We start from the raw sequence: 21,454 nt of genomic DNA, 5'->3' as shown, positions 1-21,454 counted from the left end.
TCTGCAAGATGAAAAACCAGCAGTAGTTTTTGGACCTAGTTTAGATATGATAGATGAGATAGTGCCTCCTTTCTATGTAACTCTTAAAACAAATGACTCCATGTTATACAATTGTATGCTTGATTCAAGAGCATCACACAACCTTATGCCAAAATCTATCATGGATCTTTTGAAATTAGATATCACTAAATCCTACCATGACCTGTACACCTTTGATTCCAAAAGGGTGCCCTGTTTAGGATTGATCAAGGATTTAGTGGTTACCCTTGCCCAAATCCCAGTTAAAAGTGTAGTGTTTGACATTGTTGTTACAGATATCCCTCCCAAGTTTGGAATGCTCCTTTCTAGGTCATGATGTGCCAAATTAGGGGTAACTCTACAGATGGACATGTCATATGCTACTATTCCTGTTTATGGAGGAGACCAGTTAAGATTATATAGAGAGGTAATATTTGCACATACTGTTTATAAAACTGACCAGCCAAGGAACCATCCAATTTATGCAATAGATCAAGACTTTGGTTGTTTTCAGCTAACTTCAAGCCAACACAAAACTCAAGTCAAAATTGAAGAAGTAGTTGAAAGTTCTAAACCAAACCAAACTGATATTTGGAAACTGTTCTTCGATGGCTCTTGCACAAAACATGGGGCAGGATCTAGTGTAGTTTTAATTTCACGTGTAAAGGAAAATATAACACAATCATGTAAATTAAATTTTGAAGTTACTAATAATGTGTCTAAATACAAAGTTTTCCTTTTAAGATTGAATTTAGTCAAAAGCTTAAAAGTTTAGAACTTGAGTGTTTTTACTGATTTTGAGCTTATTGTTATGCAAGTAAAGAATATTTGCGAGACCAAGCACCCTAGACTTAGGTCCTATCATAATGAAGTATGGGATAGAGTTGAAAATATTTTCAATGCTTTTAATTTGACTCATATTCCCAGATATCAGAACATTCACGCAGATGCCTTAGCTATCTCTACCAGCGCTTTTAAAATCCCTGATCATACTGATGTACTCTATCAAATTCAAGTCAAATATAGGCCCTCTATCCCTGATAACCTGAAACATTGGCAAATATTTGAAGATGATGAACAATTGAAAATGTTTCTCCAGGTAATAGATGATTTTTTGTTTCTACAAATTGATGATGACAGAACTGAAAATGCAGAAAGAATTGAAAACACGGGAGGGAATGGAACTTCAAATTTTGAAGCCTGGATTGCCAATCATGACATTATCCAACTATCTAATAATTTTATTCCAAAAGGACTTATTCCTTTAGAAAAATTATTCGATCAGAACGATGTTTTCCAAAACCCACAGTCCATTTCTTCAGAAGATGACATAGATGAAATTAATGTTGGAACTGATAAAGATGTTAAAAACATCAAATTATGCGCATCTCTAGACCCAGAAATCAAAGCTCAGTATTTTAAGTTGCTGCAAAAGTATAAAGACGTGTTTGCCTGGACTTACATTGATTTAAAGACATATGACACATCGTTAATACAACACAAAATTCCTCTGAAGCCAGAAGCAAAACTGTATCAGTAGAAGCTTAGAAGGATAAATCTAGCCCTTTTACCAACTATAGAAAGGGAGATTAAGAAAATGTTAGATGCGCATATCATCCTCCCTCTTAGATATTCTAATTGGGTTGCAAATCTGGTTCCTATTAGAAATAAAAATGGAGAAATAAGACTTTGCCTGGATTTTAGAAATCTGAATAAAGCATCATTAAAAGAGAATTATCCTTTGTCCAAAATGGACCAGTTATTGCAAATGGTTTCAGGTGCACAAAGATTGTCTATGCTTGATGGTTTTTCAGGTTATAACCAGGTGAACGTTGATACAGCAGACAGAGAGAAAACAACTTTTACTATGCCCTGGGGTACATTCATGTATGCTAGGATGCCATTTGGCTTGACCAATGTTGGAGCAACGTTTCAGAGAGCTATGGACATCGCTTTCATGGGACAGGTAAATAAATTTGTAGTTATTTATCTTGATGACATAACTGTTTTTTCTAAATCTGATCAGAAACATTTAAAGCACTTGATGAAGGTTTTTGACAGGTGTAGAAAATTTGGAATATCACTGAACCCAAAGAAGTCCTTGTTTGTTGTTAAAGAAGGAAAATTGTTGGGCCATATTATTTCAAAGGAGGGCATAGTAATTGATCCCAAATGAGTATCTTCCATAGAATCATTGACCTTGCCTAGAAACAGAAAGGAGATTCAAGCTTTTTTGGGCAAGATTAATTTTCTAAGGCGATTCATTCCCAATTATGCAGATATAACAGACATGCTCCAAAAGGACCATGAAGTCAAATGGACTCCCTCTTCTAGGCATGCATTTGAACAAATAAAAAGGGCAAGCTTTGAAGCTCCCACCTTAGCCAACCCCGATTATACCAATCCATTTAGTATTTTCTCTTTTTCCTCTGAAACAACCCTTATTGTTGTTTTATTATAGAACAATGAAGATTCCCATGACCAACCCATAGCCGTTTTTAGTAAGGTTATGAGAGATGCTAAGCTAAAGAATGAAATCATTGAGAAGCAAGCCTATGCCCTTATTCAAGCCCTAAAATCATTCAGGATGTATGCGTTACACTCACCTATTACTGCTTATGTCCCAAATAGTGTTGTAAAAATTGTCTTAACCCAACCAGACACCAATGGGAAAAGAGGTAGATGGATCACTCAAATTCTGGAATTTGATCTAACTATCAAGACCACCAAGCTAGTAAAAGGTCAAGGATTAGCTAAGCTTCTAGCTGAATCGAGCTATAAAGTACTTGGAATCAATTCTATTTTAGAGATACAAGGGAAGAATCCACAAGAATCTTCCTTTCAGTCTCAAGAGAAGAATACACAAGAACCTACTGTCCTTTCATAAGGGGAGAATCCACAAGAACCTCCACCTTCAGAGCAGATCAGTCCTATTCACATTGATGAAAAATATTTGTTGTCAAACTGGTATCAAGAAAATTTCTGGATCCATTTTGAGTGTCCAGCATCATTCTCCAAAACCCAGTGTAAAATTCTCAAGTTAAAATCAGTCAAGTACTGCATTATGAATGCAAATTTATAATTGAAAGATCCACTTAACAGTTTGTTATTATGTTTAACAGAATCTGAAACTGAAGGAATCATTGATCAATTTCATGCAGGATTTTGTGAGGGACACTATGCTTGGAGAGCTACAACATACAAGATTCCGAGGGGAGGATTTTATTGGCCCACATTGTTTTTACAAGTAGGGGAAAAGGTGAGAGGTTGTGTTCCTTGCCAAATGTTTGCTGGAAAACATAAATTAGATGTTCTTCCACTTGTCCATCCATAGTTTCATCACCTTTTTCTCAATGGGGATTAGATTTTATTGGAGAGATTCATCCCATTTCAAGTAATCTCCATAGATGGATCCTCACTGCAACAAATTACTTTACTAAATGGGTGGAAGCAATTCCAGTCAGAAATGCTACTGATGTAGTGGTAATTAAGTTTATTGAGGAGAATATCTTAGCTAGATTTGGTTTCCCAACTCAAATTGTCACTGATAATGCAACATCTTTTTCTAGTGTTAAAATGATTGACTTTTGCCAGAAATATCAGATTTTGTTACATCATTCAACTCCATATTACCCTAAGGGTAATGGCCTTGCAAAATCATCAAACAAGAGTCTGGTAAAGATAATCAAAAAGACACTAGCTGATCATAAGAAGAGTTGGGATTCACATTTGATTTATGTAGTATGGGCAAACAGAATTACTCCAAAGAGGTCAACTGGCAAATCTCCATTTCAGCTAGTCTATGGGAAAGATGCAATTTTCCCTACCAATTTGGCTTTCCTTGTTTTAAAATTTCTGCAAGATGCAACAGATGAACTTGATGATTTTTCTAGAAGAATAAATTAGATTATTGAGCTTAATGAAAACAGAGATGAAGTTCAATACAAATTGCAAAAATATCAGAATAAGATGAAGGTCTTGTTTGATAGAAGAGCCAGGGAAAGGGACTTTAAGGAAGGTGATCTAGTTCTAAGATGGGATGCCAGGAGAGAAGAGAAAGGAAAGCATGGCAAATTGGACAATCTATGGTTTGGACCTTTAGCAATTGCTGAAGTAAAGGGTAACAACACTTTTGTGCTGTAGAACCTTGAGGGGCAATATTCCACTTATCCTGTAAATGGAAGGTTTCTCAAACATTATATTCAGTACTAAGAAGGTGAAATAGTTTTCATTGTAAATACTCCAGTTTTCTTTTCCTTTCCAAGATGTCAGTGTGATTTTCTTACAGCAAGGACTCCATAGCCCAAGGAGAAGGCACATGGATTTGCAGGTTCTCTACATTCTATAGGAGAAAGCAGTCCCCAGATGGAGCCAATGTTGTAGTATTTTTTGGTTTTGATTAGATATAATATTTCAAAAAATGTTTAGGATATGGACATAACAATAGTGAGTAAAATGTTAGTTTAAAAAATATTTTGATGATGATGTCCATATCAAAGAAAATGTTAGGTTAGATGCTCTAAAAAATCAAGGCAAAAATAAAATGTTAGGTAAAAAGAAAACAAATAAACTCGGAAAGTGACCAAGTCCAAATGCCACTACTTTGTTTCTGCAAAATAATGGTTGTGTGTAGCTTGTCTAAATGCCACAACCCATGACAGTCAAACTGTTTAATCTTGACCGTTTCATGCTTTAAATTTGATGTTATAGTTAGAGAATAAAGATCTAGCCAAACTGTTTAACCTTGGCAGATCAGTAGTTAGCTAGAGAATAATAAGGTGCTCATTAGTTTAATCTGAGCCCTTGGAAGTTATAAGGGTAGATTTAGATAATTTTGTTTTGTAAAATAAGAAGAAAGGATAAGGGTTTGCTAGCTTAAATGCACCCATTAAGTGATGAAAAAATGGTAGGATAAGCGAACAGTAAGTAGAGAAAGGTTGCAAAAGTTTAATGGTTGATTGGAAAAAATGTACATTTATCATGTTTCTATGTCCAAGAGGCAATTATAACAAGGAAAATGAAGGTCTACTCGATCAAGTAATTAACTTCCCATTCATCTCCATTCATTCATATATTTACTAATTTCCCCTTCATTCAGTTCATAATCATTCATTTCCATAAGAACCCCTTTTCCTATGGTAAAAATCATTTCTACCTAGGAAAAGTAAAAACAACATGAAAAAAATCCCTTTTACAATGTAAAATCCCTTTTTTACCATTAAAATCCCTCTTTTCCTCAAAAACCCACAAAGGATGTTTTACCCTAAGTATTATGCATATATGAAAAGTCAAATGATTCATTAAAAGGCATTTTAGGTAGTATTATTCCTCTTTTCCTACTATATTCCATATTAACACTAACTTAGTGTATTAAACCTTTAAAATTCCCCTATCCCGTATACAATATAGCTCCTTTAAATAAAATATCCACAAAACCCTTAGTTTTGTTTAAGAACTATATATTGTACACAAATATCGCATCGGTGGAACCGCGGGCCTTTAAAACATACATATACAATAGTTTTATTAATAAAATTGTGTATTTAAACAAAATATCACATCGCTATATGTCTTATCACAAGTCTGTCATATGCATGTTTTGTTCCCCAATTGCGATATGCGATCAACATCCCTCATATCGCATATATCGCATCCGCCTCCTTACAATTTCGGGCCGAATTATATATCTCCCACCACTCCGATCTCCGATCGCGATGAAAGCTTGGACTCGACCACTTATATATTTTAGTCTAATCCCATATCGCATCCATCGCAAAGTCCCACTATACCATAACCTGCTGCCCATTGTGATCTCTGATCGCGATGAGAACCCGAACCCGACCATGCATATATTACAGTCTATCATCATTTCACATCTGGCTCGTGTCACATCCCCTTGCGATGGACCTACCCCTTGCCCACTCCGACAGCGATATGTGATTAAGCTTGGACCAAATATAATTATCTGCTAGGGTTAATACATTTTCAAATCCACCATTATGTGTTTTGCGATGATTTTCTGTGTTAAATAATTTTTTTCGATTTAAACATGGAAATCACCCAAAGCCTCCATTTTAACTCTAATCACATTTTTAACCACCATTAAGCTATTCCCGCCATGATTAATCCCTCCGTACTCTCTCTTTCACACTGTTCATTGCCCGATATTTAAAAGGTTAACTGTTTTTCTCCATTAAACACATTTTTTACACCATTTTGCTCTGTTTTCCTGTTTTAACACAGTACAGTGCCAATAATGCCTCTGCGGCCATTTAAGCCATCATTTAGCCTCTGATATACCTCGAAATCCTTCTGATAGCCTCTCAAGCTTAGCAGAGCCATTGAAGACCTCCTCTGTCACCTCTTTTTTTCTTTAAAAGTTCTATTTTTTGCAGGGAAGATTGTTGTTTCAGGCTTATAATCAAAAAGCCTATGTAACATTTGAAGACAAAATAAAGGATTTACTGTTAAAAAAGCAGAGTAAAAACCTAAAGCGCATAATAAAGGTCACTTAGCTAGGTCAAAAGAGGCTAACAAATTTTAAAGAATGTCAGATAAAAGATTTAACTAAAGGAATCTGCCAACGTAGTGGATAGAACAACAAAGCAGCATAAAGGGTGAAATTATCCAGCAAAAGCTAGCACTTCTTGAATAAAGGGGACAACAAGAAGCAGTTCAAATAACTACCCCTATCTTCTTGCCTAAAGATCCTTTCCTTTCCTTGAATAAACCTTAAACAGTTTTAAGATATTTATAGTTTTAATATTGTATAAATAACTCTCTTCTTGATATGTTATGCATTCGGAGTTCAAGATTCACAGCTCACTACTTGTAAAAATCGTTGACTGTTTATACTACTTTGAACCTGGAAGCCACCTTTGAAGGAAGCAATTGCAGACAATTGATGTAATTGATCTTTTTGGAACCTTAATACAAAGCAGAGGATTCTGAATCTGGTTTTACACTTTTTTGTGTTATCCTGTAAATTTTTCCAGTTTTCAATCATTATGTGTTTTCTTCATATGCTTATGACTTGCAAAGATATCTAGGTAGGAACAATTAGAGTTTCAATTAATTCCTATAAGCTCCTGAAGTGATCATCTATTAAGAGAATGGATTAATGCAACTGTTTGTATAGCTAATCCCCTCTAATCATAAATCACCAGCATCTTGTGTAAGCTTAAGTATATTGCCTTGAATCTTTTGAACGTAGTTCAGAAGGTTTTCCAACCTATGATTGTTCTGTTTTACAGTTTGGAAACTGTGATAGTAATATTTTTTGTTGTTTTATACTCACCACTATTTTGATCTATATCACTGTGTAAAGTCTTATAGCAGCCCTCTGTTGAGATATTAATATACCCCAAAGGATTAATTACTTTAATTCTACATCTGTCTTCATTCATTGGTCTTCCAAAAACTTAAACCGAAAACCCCCAAAACAATAATTTTAGATGCTCTAGCATTGGTAGCCTGACCTACTACTATCTTAGAGGTACAAAAACTCATAGGAAATCAAAGCTTCTCACAAGTGTTATAGATATATTTGGGCATTGCAACCCCAATCTTATATGTCGATAAACCAAGGGCTCTTTAACCCCTAAAAGTGTTGTTTCATACCCTAAAGGATCATGGTCAACTGATTACATCATTCCCCAAAAGTTCCACCTGAAAAACCACTCAGAACTACCCAAAACTGGACCATACTGACTGCTCCACTGTCAGGGTGCGATGTATACTAACTTCTACACTAGACAGGTGCGATGCATACTAAAGAGACTTTCTGTGGGGTGCGATGAGTGAGGATGGACAAATGTCCGAGACATTTTGCTAAGTGTATGCTCATGGAATCTTCTAGAAACTTCTCATATGACACCTGCCTCTCTGAATTCGCCCAAGGATGAGTAAGAGATCCAAGAAATCTCCAAGTGGAACCAAGGAAAACAAGTGGAATGACACTAATAAAAAACCCAGAGATGACTCACACCCTTGTAGACATCTATAAATGGATCCCTCATCTGAGAGATCCAGGAGGCTGGAATTTTGTAATTTGTAAGGAAGTGTTGATAGTTTGTCTTTGAGAAAGAGCATTGTATTGTTGGGTGATCATGCTTTTCATGAGGTGAAGAGGGCTTTGATGCTGGGAGGATGATGCTGGATTAGAAAGATGGGTTGTAATTCTCCCTTCTATTATTAATAAAGTTCTTTGATTTTTCCTTCATACAATTGTGTATTTGTGAATGCCATTGTATGATCAATGTATTTATGATTCTACATTATTTATGATATAATAGATCGAGATGCTTTGATGGTGTGTTGTTACTTTGTCTCTACAGGTATCCTCTGAGCAGAATAAGTAGGAGAAGAGGCACAAGCTCTATCAAGGGAGAGATAAATCAAGCAAGGAGTCAAGCAGAAGATCCAGGTTGGTCCCTTTTCTCCTCTCTTATCTATCATACTTAAAGGAAATCGCAAATTGCTTTGATTGTTTGTTTCTAGTATAGCTGCCAATCCTAGTGGGACTAGTAGATCGAAAATACATTAGTCTTCTCAGAAAAAAAATGGTGACTCCATTGGAGATCGAATAGTTTGTTTGTTTGCTATTGATTGTTTGTTTTATAAACTATAGATGGAGCCTGAAGTTAGCCAGATAGCCTTCGAACTGCTCTTTCTATGCAATTGCAAAGTAGATGAATGCTGCTTCAGTCAATCTCCAGTTTAGTTTATGATTTGAACATCTGACTTACAAACATTCTAGATGCCCTATTGGTAGCTCAATAACCTCCCAAGATCATACCCCTCAAGGATAAATTTAGGGGCGAATGTTCGCCCTTTGGCAAAATTAAGGGGTTTTAAATTTTTAGTGGGCGAATATTTTGTATCATAGTACATTTTTACAAATCACCTCAAATAGCCCACCTTATTTTAAGGGAGAGGGTAAAAAAGGTAAATTTAGCCCTTGAAATTAGGACTTACAACCTTCCATTCGCCCATTTCCAAGAATAGGTTTTATTTAAGTGAATCCTATGGGCCAAATACCATATTTATAAAAGAGGTATGGTAAATTAATAAAAATATAAATAAATGAGAGGTATGGTAAATAAATAAAACATTTTTTATATTTACTCCATAAGTCACCTTATATACATGTAAGGGTGTAAACAAATAAAAATATAAGTAAAGTGGAGGTATGGTAAATAAATAAAACATCTTTTTATACTTACTCAAAAGGTATGGTAAATAAATAAAAATATAAATAAACTAGACGTATCGTAAATAAATAAAACCTCTTTTTATATTTAGTCCATAACCCTCGTTCTATTTATGAAGGCTCAAGAAAGAGGTTTTATTTAAGTGAATCCTATGGGCCAAATACCATATTTGTAAAAGAGGTATGGTAAATTAATAAAAATATAAATAAACGAGAGGTGTGGTAAACAAATAAAACATTTTTTTATATTTACTCCATAAGTCACCTTATATTTACGAACACTCAAAAAATGGGTTATATTTAGGTCAAACCTATGGCCAAAATACTATGGGACAAATACTACGGACTAGATTGTTATTAATACCATGCAAAAAACCATTATTAACCCTAATATTAGAATTAATAAATATAAAAATGGCACATGGTATTGACCCATGGTATTCACCAAAATGGCACATGGTATTGACCCATGGTATTCACCTTGAATGTAGCCTATTTAAATGGGGGAATTAAACCAGCATGTAGCCTATGCTAAGATTCACTAGGACTTTACAAAGTTTTATTATTTAGTGAAAAACTCGTCAAGATCTTACAAGATTTTATAATTGAGTAAAATATTCGCCATGCCTGGTGAGAGATTCGCCAAAAATTTATATATACATATTATATTATTGATAAAATCGCCTTCCATTTTTCCTATATACCATGGAGATTCGCCCATTTATTATATTTATAAATTTAGGGGGGGTTCTTAAAATTTTCCCTGATACCCCTATACTTTGTTCTTTACTATCCATAATAGCTCAGCTTAACTCACTGAATTTAGCTGCAAATTTGAGCCAAAATCCATCTTAGTTGCGCTCCCTGGCCCATCACACTGTCTACCAATGGAAACCAGTATGCATCACACCTCTCGAGTGTAGCAGGTGAGATGAATCCCTATTTCTGTGAAGCACATGTGCGATGACTGAGTAATCCTATTTCTTTCCTTGAAATTTGGGTGTTTTGTCCTTGTTTTCAGCTCTCTTTAGTGATTTCGCTGCTTATGAACAATATCTCATTGCTAAAGGCTCCTTGCATTACATAGACTAGCCTCCATTGATTAGGATTAGTAAATGTGTTTATGTATTTTTCCATCATTTGCAATCCTTACTCGAAAAGTTGTGTAAATCGATCTGTCGTTTTGGTGCAAAAAGTGTCGTAACTGTCGTTTTGTGTCAAAAACAAGAGTGTCGTAAACTTTTCCTCGTCTATATAGTCGATTGAAATTTTGTCATGTATTTGATTTGATTTCTTGATATTTGAAGTGTCGAAAGAATTTTCTATTCGAAATTGAAAAGTGTCGTTTAAGTCTTTCTTTCATTTTGAAAAAGAAATTGTCAAAATGTCACTTTGAAGAAAATATTTCAGATCTATAGTCAATTTTCCTTTTCGGAATTTCTCACATTAAGGGAACGAAAACAAATACATGCATTTTCATTTGCATTTAGACTGTGTGCGAAAAATGATTTAGGAAAAGTGCATTTAGTGTGTGTTTTTTGCTCTCTGTTTGAAAGAATTGTAATCTTCTTTCCATAGTAGCTAGGAATTTCATTGCTAAAAAATAAACAACGTTTTTTTATCATTTTAGATTGCATATTTAGGAATTTTACATACACATCATGTGGTGAACCTTTGAAAGTCAAAATTTTAAGCAAGATCAACTCTAAAATAAATTTCAATGAACTTAACAACGCTTTGGAACCTAACGCAACATATCTAGAGGTCTAGGCTAGAGACGTGTTCCAGCATCGTAAAATATAGTAACTATCATTTTCATCGAAGGTTGGGTGATTCCTCCTCTATGATATGATAAGTGCTAGCACGGACTTGTTCTCTCTGTACCATCAAGTATATATTGGGAGACCACAATAGGCTTATATTCCTTATCCATAGGAAGCTGTGTCTGCCGCCCTGTCGATCGCAATGCATTGAACATAGCATCCGGGAAGATTGACTGACATACATAAGTCCTTGGTAATTTCTCTTTAATTTATCACTAAGGTGTATTTTGCAGTTTTGCGATTGGTTTGGTAATCCCTCTATCTAGATTTCTAGAGCAGTCACTTTCATTCCTTTTTGACTCCTTAAAAGAAAAGGTCCATCTGAGCACTTGTTACTTTAGGCTCATTAAAAATCAAAGGGGACTAGAGTCATCTTTAGCTTTTTCTCGGCTCTTAAAAATTGAAAAAGAAAAGTTGTGTCAAAGCGTCACTAAAATTTATTTAAATTTGAAATAACATCACTGTTCCTTTGTTGATCTTAGGTTACGTTAATGGAGTCTACCAATCATGGAATCCCTCTTGAGGGGATTCGTAGCCCTTTTACATCTTGGAGAAATATTGGTGCACCTCATATGGCCACATTTTCTCTGCCAGGTCTAACTATCGGCCTGCCAGTGTGGCTATTCTCAACCTCCGTGGTTCAAAATAACGTGATTCCTTAGCAATCGAATCAGCATCCAGTTGATACTGGAGTTGACCCTTCACCTTCCTCTTCATTTGTTTCTCCCTCCCCTTCTTCATCTTTGCTTGGGGAAAATAGTGATGCTAGTAACCAAGTGCCTGAGAAGAAGAAGAAAGGAAAGGAGAACAAAAAGAAGAAGTCAATTAAGTAAGGGGGAAACCATGAATCATCTAGTGAAAATCCACACACTAAATGTCCAAAATATCCTTGTCTAATTTGCAAAGGAAACCACTTTCATCGAGATTGTCCTTGCATTCCGGGGATCTTGAGAGAATGATCTCCCCATTCGCACTGTCTGGTGTCATCAACCTCTGGTGATCATGTTGACAGCACACCATCAACTAGTGAAAATGAAATTCTTGGACAGAAAGGAAAGGTCAGAACTCCATGTGGATTATGTGAAGGGGACCATCATCTTCCCCGTTGTCCTTCTTTGGATGAGGCCAAAAGAGTCTTGCATAACCATCTTGCTTCACCGCAGCGACTTCCGTCTGGATACAAGAAACTCACCTCAAGTCCTTTACTAATTGAATATCCGACTGACATAACTCAATCGTCAGTTGGAACACCTATTGTTGAAAGTAAATCTTCTGATTCCACACCGGACCAAAGTCAACAAGACGAGATGGCAGTCGACCCAGTCTTGCGTTCAGAAGATCCACCTTCAGATGATATCATTCCCAAAGAGAGTGAGAACGATACTGTTCAAATTCTTTTTGTCAATTCAGAGTCTGATGAACTTGGGGGCAATCCACCCGTTCCTTCACAACAAGAAGAGAATCCCCCAGTTCCCACTACTCAAGGGGTTATTTCACCCGTTTATTTGATACCCCCTCCAAGCAGTCTAATAGCTCCCTTTGATTGGAATCAACTAGCAAGATCTCACCTTCCTTATAATGTACCATTTCGAATCATAGTACAAGTTTACAAAATGATCGTCCCTAGCACTATCATAGATGAAGGGGCTTCAGTGAGTATCCTTTCCTCAACTACTTGGAAAGTGCTTGGTTCTCCATCGCTTATTCCCGTTACACAGAATTTGTTAGGATTTAATAAAGGAACCACTCGACCATTAGGGATCCTTCCCAAGTTGCCGATAACTTTGAGAAGGAAAACCGTTCACTTGAACGTGATGGTAGTCCAAGGACCATTAGATTTCAATCTACTCCTCGGACATGACTATGTTTACAACATGGAAGCTATTGTTTCAACACTCTTTCGAGTGATGTGTTTCTCGCATGAAGGAAAAATTGTCACTATTGACCAGCTTTCGTTCCCCGGTTCAAACATAGCTTCAGGTCAAACATCATCTCTAAATGGTCCTTTTGCATCAAGAGTGTCTCTTCAACCTTCATTTCATCCACCTAATTACCGCGAGTAGTCTGGTGAATGAAACAAAGCTTAGGGGGCATGCACCCTTGTCTATTTGGCGGACGAACCCAGCTGAAAAAATAAGTTTCCCTGTGAGTTATGTGATTGGTCTCTGACACCTTTCACCTTCGTCTATTCTACAGACAAAGTGCAGGAAGTGTTTTGTCTAACCACTGACAAAAAATCATCCTGCTTAACCACAGTAAGTTTCCTAGAGACTCTCTTTTGATGCCTGGGGGCATGCAAACCTTTTTATGCAAGCAAAAAATGACCAATTTCATTTTTTAGCTTTTTAGTTTTTTTAGCTTTTTAGTTTTTTAACTTCTTAGGTTAGGTGATTGGTCTGATCCACCACTCACCATTGTCTGTGCTACGGACAAGGCAAAGGAAAGGTTTTTGTCTAAGCTACTGATGAAACCATCCTACCTAACCTCAGTAGTTCCTTAGCTTTTTAGTGTTTTTATCTTTGTAGTTTGGTCGTTTCTAGCCTACATAAAAAGGCAATGAGCAATGTTATCGCATGGTTCAAGCTCATTAAAAAATAAACCTACCACTGAGCATGGTTTCTCCCGGTTCAAGCTCGTTAAAAAATGAATCCACCCTTGGTAAATAACCTTTGTGATTGCCATCATATCAACCTTTTGAGCCTTGGTTGTGTTCCTGCCATCACCTCCATTCTTTTGGCTGATCATACGCTTCCACTTGATTGTTTACCTTTTTGAGGAACAGCTACGACGAGTGGTCCTGTTAGCCACCCTCTTCACATCACCATGTTTTGAGAAGTTCCAAGATTACCTGGAACCAGTTGCTACCCCAGATACGACTCGTTCCTCAAAAAACGAGTCCACTTTAAACCCTTTTTAGACTCATTAAATATGAAAAGATTGTCAAGCAACTGGCCTCTCCAGCTCGCTAAAGTGATTGGAAGTGACATCCCTCCTGTGTATTTTAAAATTTTCAGTCCTGAGGGATTACCTCATGAAAAAGTTCAAGCGCTTGTCTTTTTCGGCTCGCTAAAGTGATTGGAAAGTCATCCCTTTTGTATTATTTTAATCTTTTTCGGAATTAAGGGATTATGCTACAAAAAAGAACTACTGGAGTTTTCTTTTCGTCCCTTTTCAAAATCTCTAAACATGAAAAGGACCGAGTTGTGTTTGTCATTAAATTCGTTAAAACAATAGCGACAAACTTGTCCACTCAGACAAGAATGAGTTTCACTGTCGCTAGACTTGCTAAAACATAGTGACAGGTTTGCCCGAAGGGAAAATTATAGAACAAGAATATGTTATCCTCCTCAAGCTTGACAAAAATAAAGAGGTACTATTCAGCAATGACTGGGGAAAAAGGGAAGAAAACTTGAAGAATTTTATTGGTATCAGGTCGCTCTTGAACATGACACTTTCAATCCATCGCCATGATTGAGTCGAGTTGGGTTATTCCGTTCATCGGTCATATCACCATTGGTCCTCCATACCATCCATCTTTTGGGGTTAGCGCTACTAATCCATCTCAGTGTCACCGATATGTTCAAGAGAAGTCATTCAGAGAATTCACCATCCATTCATTAACTCATCCACTGCAATACCTTCTGTTATCACTCAAGAAAAAAAATTCAAAGCTGAAATTGTCTAGGTGATTTCGTAGCGCATAATTCATATTTTTCACTCGCTGCGCTACGAAATTGGGGATTTGTCCCAATCCATAGCCAATCTTACACAGCTGTCATATCCCTCAAAATCCATTATCAATCATTAGCTTATACCCTTTGCCTGTCAATTCGACCGCTTATCCTTATCATTAGGTCGTTAGGTGTCTTGGTACTGGCACATGTTTGCAGTTGTATTTTACTCAGCGGTTTTGGTCGATTCAATCTGGGCGTACTAGTGGTGACCGGGAGAGCAAAGCGATAATACAGGGCAAACATGACAGAGAGCACGGGGTTTCAGCTGAGAATTGTTTGAGCTTTAAATCTCTCTGTTATTTCCTCTGTTTCTATAGTCATCTGCAACAAGGCGCTCATCAGCACTCTCGGATTTAGCTTTGCCACAACATTGACCGGCTGGCATCTTCGGGTTACGTTCTGTTCTATGCATGTAGCATTATGGTTGAAACTGTTTGAACATAAGCCATTTGATGCACGGGTTGTAATGGGGTTTGGTATTTTGAATGGTATCTCTATTGGACTTCTGAAACTCTGTCTGGGTTTTAATTCTGTTGGATTCTATCAAATGACCAAGTTGGCAATTATTCCTTGTACCGTTCTTTTGGAAACACTCTTTTTCCAAAAGGATTTCAGCCGGAAAATCCAGTTTTCACTTGTGATCCTTTTGGTGGGTGTTAGCATTGCTACGGTCACTGAATTGCAGCTAAATCTTCTAGGATCAGTCTTATCTCTGCTTGCAATAGTGACGACATGCATTGCACAAATTATGACAAATACCATCCAGAAAAGATTCAAAGTTTCTTCAACAAAGCTTTTGTACCAATCATGCCCATATCAAGCAACGACTTTGTTCATTACTGGTCCCTTTGTTGATGGGCTTTTGACAAACGAAATGTGTTTTCATTTAAGTATACGCCTCATGTTCTAATTTTTGTGGATTGATCGGATACAAGGAACCAAACGAAATTTTGAGGTTTGGCAAACATTACTAGCTGTTCGTACATTAGTTCTTCCACCGACAGAGGACATAGACACATGGTTTACATTTGCTTCTCTTTGCCGGAAAAGTGGTCGTATTAGTCAAGGTCATTCCACCTTGATCAAACTGTTGTAGCTTTTGAAAGGGGAGCAGACCATTGTTTTCACATCTTTTGTTGTTTCTACCCATAGGTTATGTACCTTATTGAACTGTTTCGAAGGGCTGGCCTTAAGGATAATTGAGTATTCAAGCTTACAACATCAATCTTCATGAGGTAAAGCGTTGGATGCATTTAGGGCAGGAGATGTTGAAGTGCTAGTTGCTTCTGATGCAATGACCCGTGGGATGGATGTGGAAGGTGTGATGAATGTTGTCAACTATGACATGCCTTCATATGCAAAGACATACGTTCACCGTGCTGGTCGTATTGCCTGGGCAGGGCAATCAGGAAGCTGTTTCACCTTATTGCGAAGAGAGGAGGTTAAACATTTCAGAAAGCTACTTGAAAAAGCTGATAATAATAAATCTAGCAACTACAGGTTACCTGTAGATTCAATAGAAAAACTTCATCCCTCGTATTCTACAGCATTGGAGAAGTTGAAAGAAATTGTAAAATGTGAAACAACTGGACAACACCAGAGTTCCTCGAAATTGGTGGTGGCAAGTAAAACTGAAGAATGGATTGAGACTGAAACTTGAAACAAGAATGTGATTATTGAGTCCACAATTTTCCTGGGCCCACTGCAAGGAATCTAATGCCACTTGTTGCATTCGGCAGGATGAATTCATTATTTCTAGAATGTCTCTTGTCTATGTTTAGGAAAGTAAATTTTTGTGCTTGTAACTAACAGGTTTTCTTATGATTTCTCAAGGGCTGACAAAGCCAGGCTCGTTAAATTAAGCTGGAAATATGGAGGGATGTAAATAACTTTCCTCCAAGTGATATCGTGGTTTTATCACCAGATAATCTTGAGGGAAAACCAGTTGTCTTGAAGTGTGTAAAATTCCAGAATATTCGCAGTTTGAGCATCTTTATAGAGGACAATCAAGGCGGTTCCGAAGTTACACAAATTCAGAAGCTTGTCCTATATGGGAGCATTGGTGCTCACCGTGCTATTCTAGCTGCTAGATCACCTGTCTTTGAAAATTGGTTTGCTCATGACTTGAAGGAAAAGGAATCATCGACAATTAATATCGATGACATATCTATTGAGGCATGCAAGGATGTTTCGAGCTATATATATATATATATATGGATGTCTTACCCCTAATGAGTTTTACACACACAGGTTGGCTCTGCTTCGAGCAGCAAATAAATATGACGTCGGTGATTTGAGGGATGCATGTGAAGAAAACCTGCTCAGCGATATCAACTGTAAAAATGTCCTTGACAGGCTCCAAGGTGCATCATTGTATCGGTTGCCAAAGTCTTTTAAAAGTCTGGATGTTTGAAAAAGTATTGCGAATGTTTCCAAGCAAATATTTTATGCTCAGAAAATTGCAAATGCATGGATCGTAAGAACTATGAAGCCAGAGAGAGGAATTGCGGGCACGGTTTCCTGGTATACCTGGAGATTTGGTTAACTCTTTCTTGTATGTTGCAGAAGAGGTTAGAGGTATTCTTGCACAGTTGGGTTATGCGAAGTTGGAGGATATTATTGGAAGAACAGATTTGCTAAGACCAAGGCGCATATCCCTCATGAAGAATTAACAGCTGGATATCAGTTATCTGCTTTCTAGTGTTGAATGACCAAAATGGAGCAGCACATCAAGGACCGACAAACATGGGCCTATGTTTCAGGGTAACGGAAAAGATGTGTCATTGAAGACAAACATGGAGCATTAAAGGTCCATCACAGCTATCTCAGCCAAACTCCAGATGTCAAAGAACGAAGAGAAGCCATCATGAATATAATATAGAGTTAGAGTCATAGTAGATTTAGAACTCCTAAAAACTACAATCAGCACTTTGTTGCATTTATTAGTTAGTTAAAGGTTAATAGGTGTCATTAGAGGTAATTATCAAGCTCCCCTCATGCTGGAGGAGGAAGCTCGAATAAGTTAGAATAAACACTCTATATATAGCTGAAACAACAAGGTTATGAGGGTTGGGAGATTTTATAAAACAGAGTACTGTTTTGGCTTATGTAGAAAAACAGAGTTCGGTAATATAATAGAACTGCTTTTCTTCTCAGGATTCATAAAGTGTTTCTATGTTCAAGATGTGTGGTTTTACTTTATCCTTGATTTATTTTACAGTTGCATAGATGTGTAATCACTCAGAATTCACTTATGCTGCTCTGATTTCCTGTACACATTCATGAACTGTGGTTTTATAAGAGTTGTGTTTTGAACATTTAAATGCCACATGCCCTGACTTCTATGTAATGGCTGTATCATTATTTGCTGAGGTTTTATTGACTCCATAGGCCCAATGGAAACTTATGTAATGTTTGTCCAACCTTCATATTTGTCACTGTTATTTCACAAGAGTTAGCCCTCTTATTTTTTAATCAAAATCAATAACCTTTTGAGAGAGCCCTCTCAGGCTAAGGAGGCTAAACCTTAGTCAAAAGATTGGTTTGAAACAGTTACTTGAAATCTTCCTGGTTTGCAGCCTTCCAGGGCTTGATTTTGAGATAACATTTTGGTGCGTCTGTCGGGAGCCTGAAGATTACTCATTCCTGAAATTATGAAGCTGAACTTCTAAAGGTAGCAGGAGCTCAGAAGGATTTTCGAGGCTGCAATCTACCTTGGCGACTCCATTGTTGAAGAATTCGAAATTCATACATTCATGGTGATTCCACTGGAGTTATGAAGGACCCAGATGCTACCATTCTTATTTCAAGGTATGCATGCATAAATATTTCAGGAATTCATGGTTTCCCAAATCATTTTCCCAAGGATGCATATTTTCTAAGGAATGGTCCAAAATTCAACGGAGAAGATCTGAGTTTAGCTTTGAAGCATATATCAGATTTTTGTGATTTTACAGAGCTTCTTAGAGTTAAGCATGAGGATGTTTGCATTATGTTGTTCTATGATTCACTTCAAGGGAAATGTAAACAATGGATTGAAAGCTTTCCTGCCAAATCCATTAAGTCATTTGAAGACTTTTGGCTTATGTTTTTGGAGGAATGGATAGATAGATCAGATGCGGTGGCAAACTCTCCTTCAATTCAAGGTTTCAAACAATGGAATAATGATCATAGTAATGGAGAAACAAACGAAAATTTTTCTTTGTCCTTGTCCTCATATCTAAAGTCATTTGAGTGTAAGGCAGAGGATAAGATGAAATTTTTGGATGAATTTGCTAAAGATATTGAGAAAGACATTGAAGGTTTACAAGGTCAAATTCAGGCATATAGTCTTCATAATCATGATCATTATTTTCAGCAGCTTTCTATGGCAGAACACAAGGAGAGAGTGTTGCTTCCTTTCTCTTTCACGATTGAGGAAGAGTACACTGCTGTTGAAGATCAGTTTGCACAACCAGAAAGTTACGAGAACCATGTATTCTGGGATCCTATAGCTGACTACATGGAAGAGTTTTACTCTCCAGTGTTTCAGTTTTTCTATGAAGATCAGAGGCAATTTCAGTGGCAGCGGTCATCACAATATCATATTGGCTCTGAACTCCGATGCAGTCAAAGAAATCAAACATCAGATAAGACAAATGATTGGCTACATTGGAAATTTCACATTGATTGAGCTGAAAGAAGTTTGAATTGTTAGGGTAGGTAGGTAGGAAAATGCAAATAAGCTCAAGGTTGACTGAGCATTTATTTTTCAGTAGATGTAGATTTCTTTCTCCTACAGTCATCATCAAGCTTAAGCCCGAGGTGAAGGCCCAAGAAGCTTGAAGAAGATGTTTGTCAAATAAATTTTTGTTCATCATAAAAAGATAAAGCACTGGACCTACGAGTTCTTAGTGTACCACAGGAGCACACTATCCCAAGTGGAGCCACTGTTATCACTCAAGAAAAAAATTTCAAAGCTGAAATTGTCTAGGTGATTTCGTAGCGCATAATTCATATTTTGCACTCGCTGCGCTACGAAATTGGGGATTTGTCCTAATCCATAGCCAATCTTACACAGCTGTCATATCCCTCAAAATCCATTATCAGTCATCAGCTTATACCCTTTGCCTGTCAATTCGACCGCTTATCCTTATCATTAGGTCGTTAGGTGTCTTGGTACTGGCACATGTTTGCAGTTGTATTTTACTCAGCGGTTTTGGTCGATTCAATCTGGGCGTGCTAGTGGTTACCGGGAGAGCAAAGCGATAATACAGGGCAAACATGACAGAGAGCACGGGGTTTCAGCTGGGAACTATTTGAGCTTTAAATCTCTCTGTTATTTCCTCTGTTTCTATAGTCATCTGCAACAAGGCGCTCATCAGCACTCTTGGATTTAGCTTTGCCACAACATTGACCGGCTGGCATCTTCGGGTTACGTTCTGTTCTCTGCATGTAGCATTATGGTTGAAACTGTTTGAACATAAGCCATTTGATGCATGGGCTGTAATGGGGTTTGGTATTTTGAATGGTATCTCTATTGGACTTCTGAAACTCTGTCTGGGTTTTAATTCTGTTGGATTCTATCAAATGACCAAGTTGGCAATTATTCCTTGTACCGTTCTTTTGGAAACACTCTTTTTCCAAAAGGATTTCAGTCGGAAAATCCAGTTTTCACTTGTGATCCTTTTGGTGGGTGTTAGCATTGCTACGGTCATTGAATTGCAGCTAAATCTTCTAGGATCAGTCTTATCTCTGCTTGAAATAGTGACGACATGCGTTGCAAAAATTATGACAAATACCATCCAGAAAAGATTCAAAGTTTCTTCAACAAAGCCTTTGTACCAATCATGCCCATATCAAGCAACGACTTTGTTCATTACTGGTCCCTTTGTTGATGGGCTTTTGACAAACGAAATGTGTTTGCATTTAAGTATACGCCTCATGTTCTAATTTTTGTGGATTGATCGGATACAAGGAACCAAACGAAATGTTGAGGTTTGGCAAACATTACTAGTTGTTCGTGCATTAGTTCTTCCACCGACAGAGGACATAGACACATGGTTGACATTTGCTTCTCTTTGCCAGAAAAGTGGTCGTATTAGTCAAGGTCATTCCACCTTGATCAAACTGTTGCAGCTTTTGAAAGGGGAGCAGACCATTGTTTTCACATCTTCTGTTTTTTCTACCCATAGGTTATGTACCTTATTGAATTGTTTCGAAGGGCTGGCCTTAAGGATAATTGAGTATTCAAGCTTACAACATCAATCTTCATGAAGTAAAGCATTGGATGCATTTAGGGCAGGAGATGTTGAAGTGCTAGTTGCTTCTGATGAAATGACCCGTGGGATGGATGTGGAAGGTGTGATGAATGTTGTCAACTATGACATGCCTTCATATGCAAAGACATACGTTCACCGTGCTGGTCGTATTGCCCGGGCAGGGCGATCAGGAAGCTGTTTCACCTTATTGCGAAAAGAGGAGGTTAAACGTTTCAGAAAGCTACTTGAAAAAGCTGATAATAATAAATCTAGCAACTACAGGTTACATGTAGATTCAATAGAAAAACTTCATCCCTCGTATTCTGCAGCATTGGAGAAGTTGAAAGAAATTGTAAAATGTGAAACAATTGGACAACACCAGAGTTCCTCAAAATTGGTGGTGGCAAGTAAAACTGAAGAATGGATTGA

General features: G+C 37.2%; 2 pseudogenes; both read left to right on the top strand.

Moving 5' to 3' along the window:
* The first annotated feature begins 15,027 nt into the window (after positions 1 to 15,027).
* LOC149266967 (UDP-xylose transporter 3 pseudogene) lies at positions 15,028 to 15,710 on the top strand (annotated as a pseudogene).
* Positions 15,711 to 20,024: 4,314 nt separating this feature from the next.
* LOC149266966 (UDP-xylose transporter 3 pseudogene) lies at positions 20,025 to 20,731 on the top strand (annotated as a pseudogene).
* The last annotated feature ends 723 nt before the right edge of the window (positions 20,732 to 21,454 follow it).

This window comes from Pinus tabuliformis, chromosome 6 (assembly GCF_031772625.1).
Source record: "Pinus tabuliformis cultivar Carrire ecotype Pingquan chromosome 6, CPIR1, whole genome shotgun sequence".
Taxonomy (NCBI): domain Eukaryota; kingdom Viridiplantae; phylum Streptophyta; class Pinopsida; order Pinales; family Pinaceae; genus Pinus; species Pinus tabuliformis.
The sequence above is the reverse complement of the archived record's forward strand: the minus strand, read 5'-3'. Positions and strand labels throughout refer to the sequence as shown.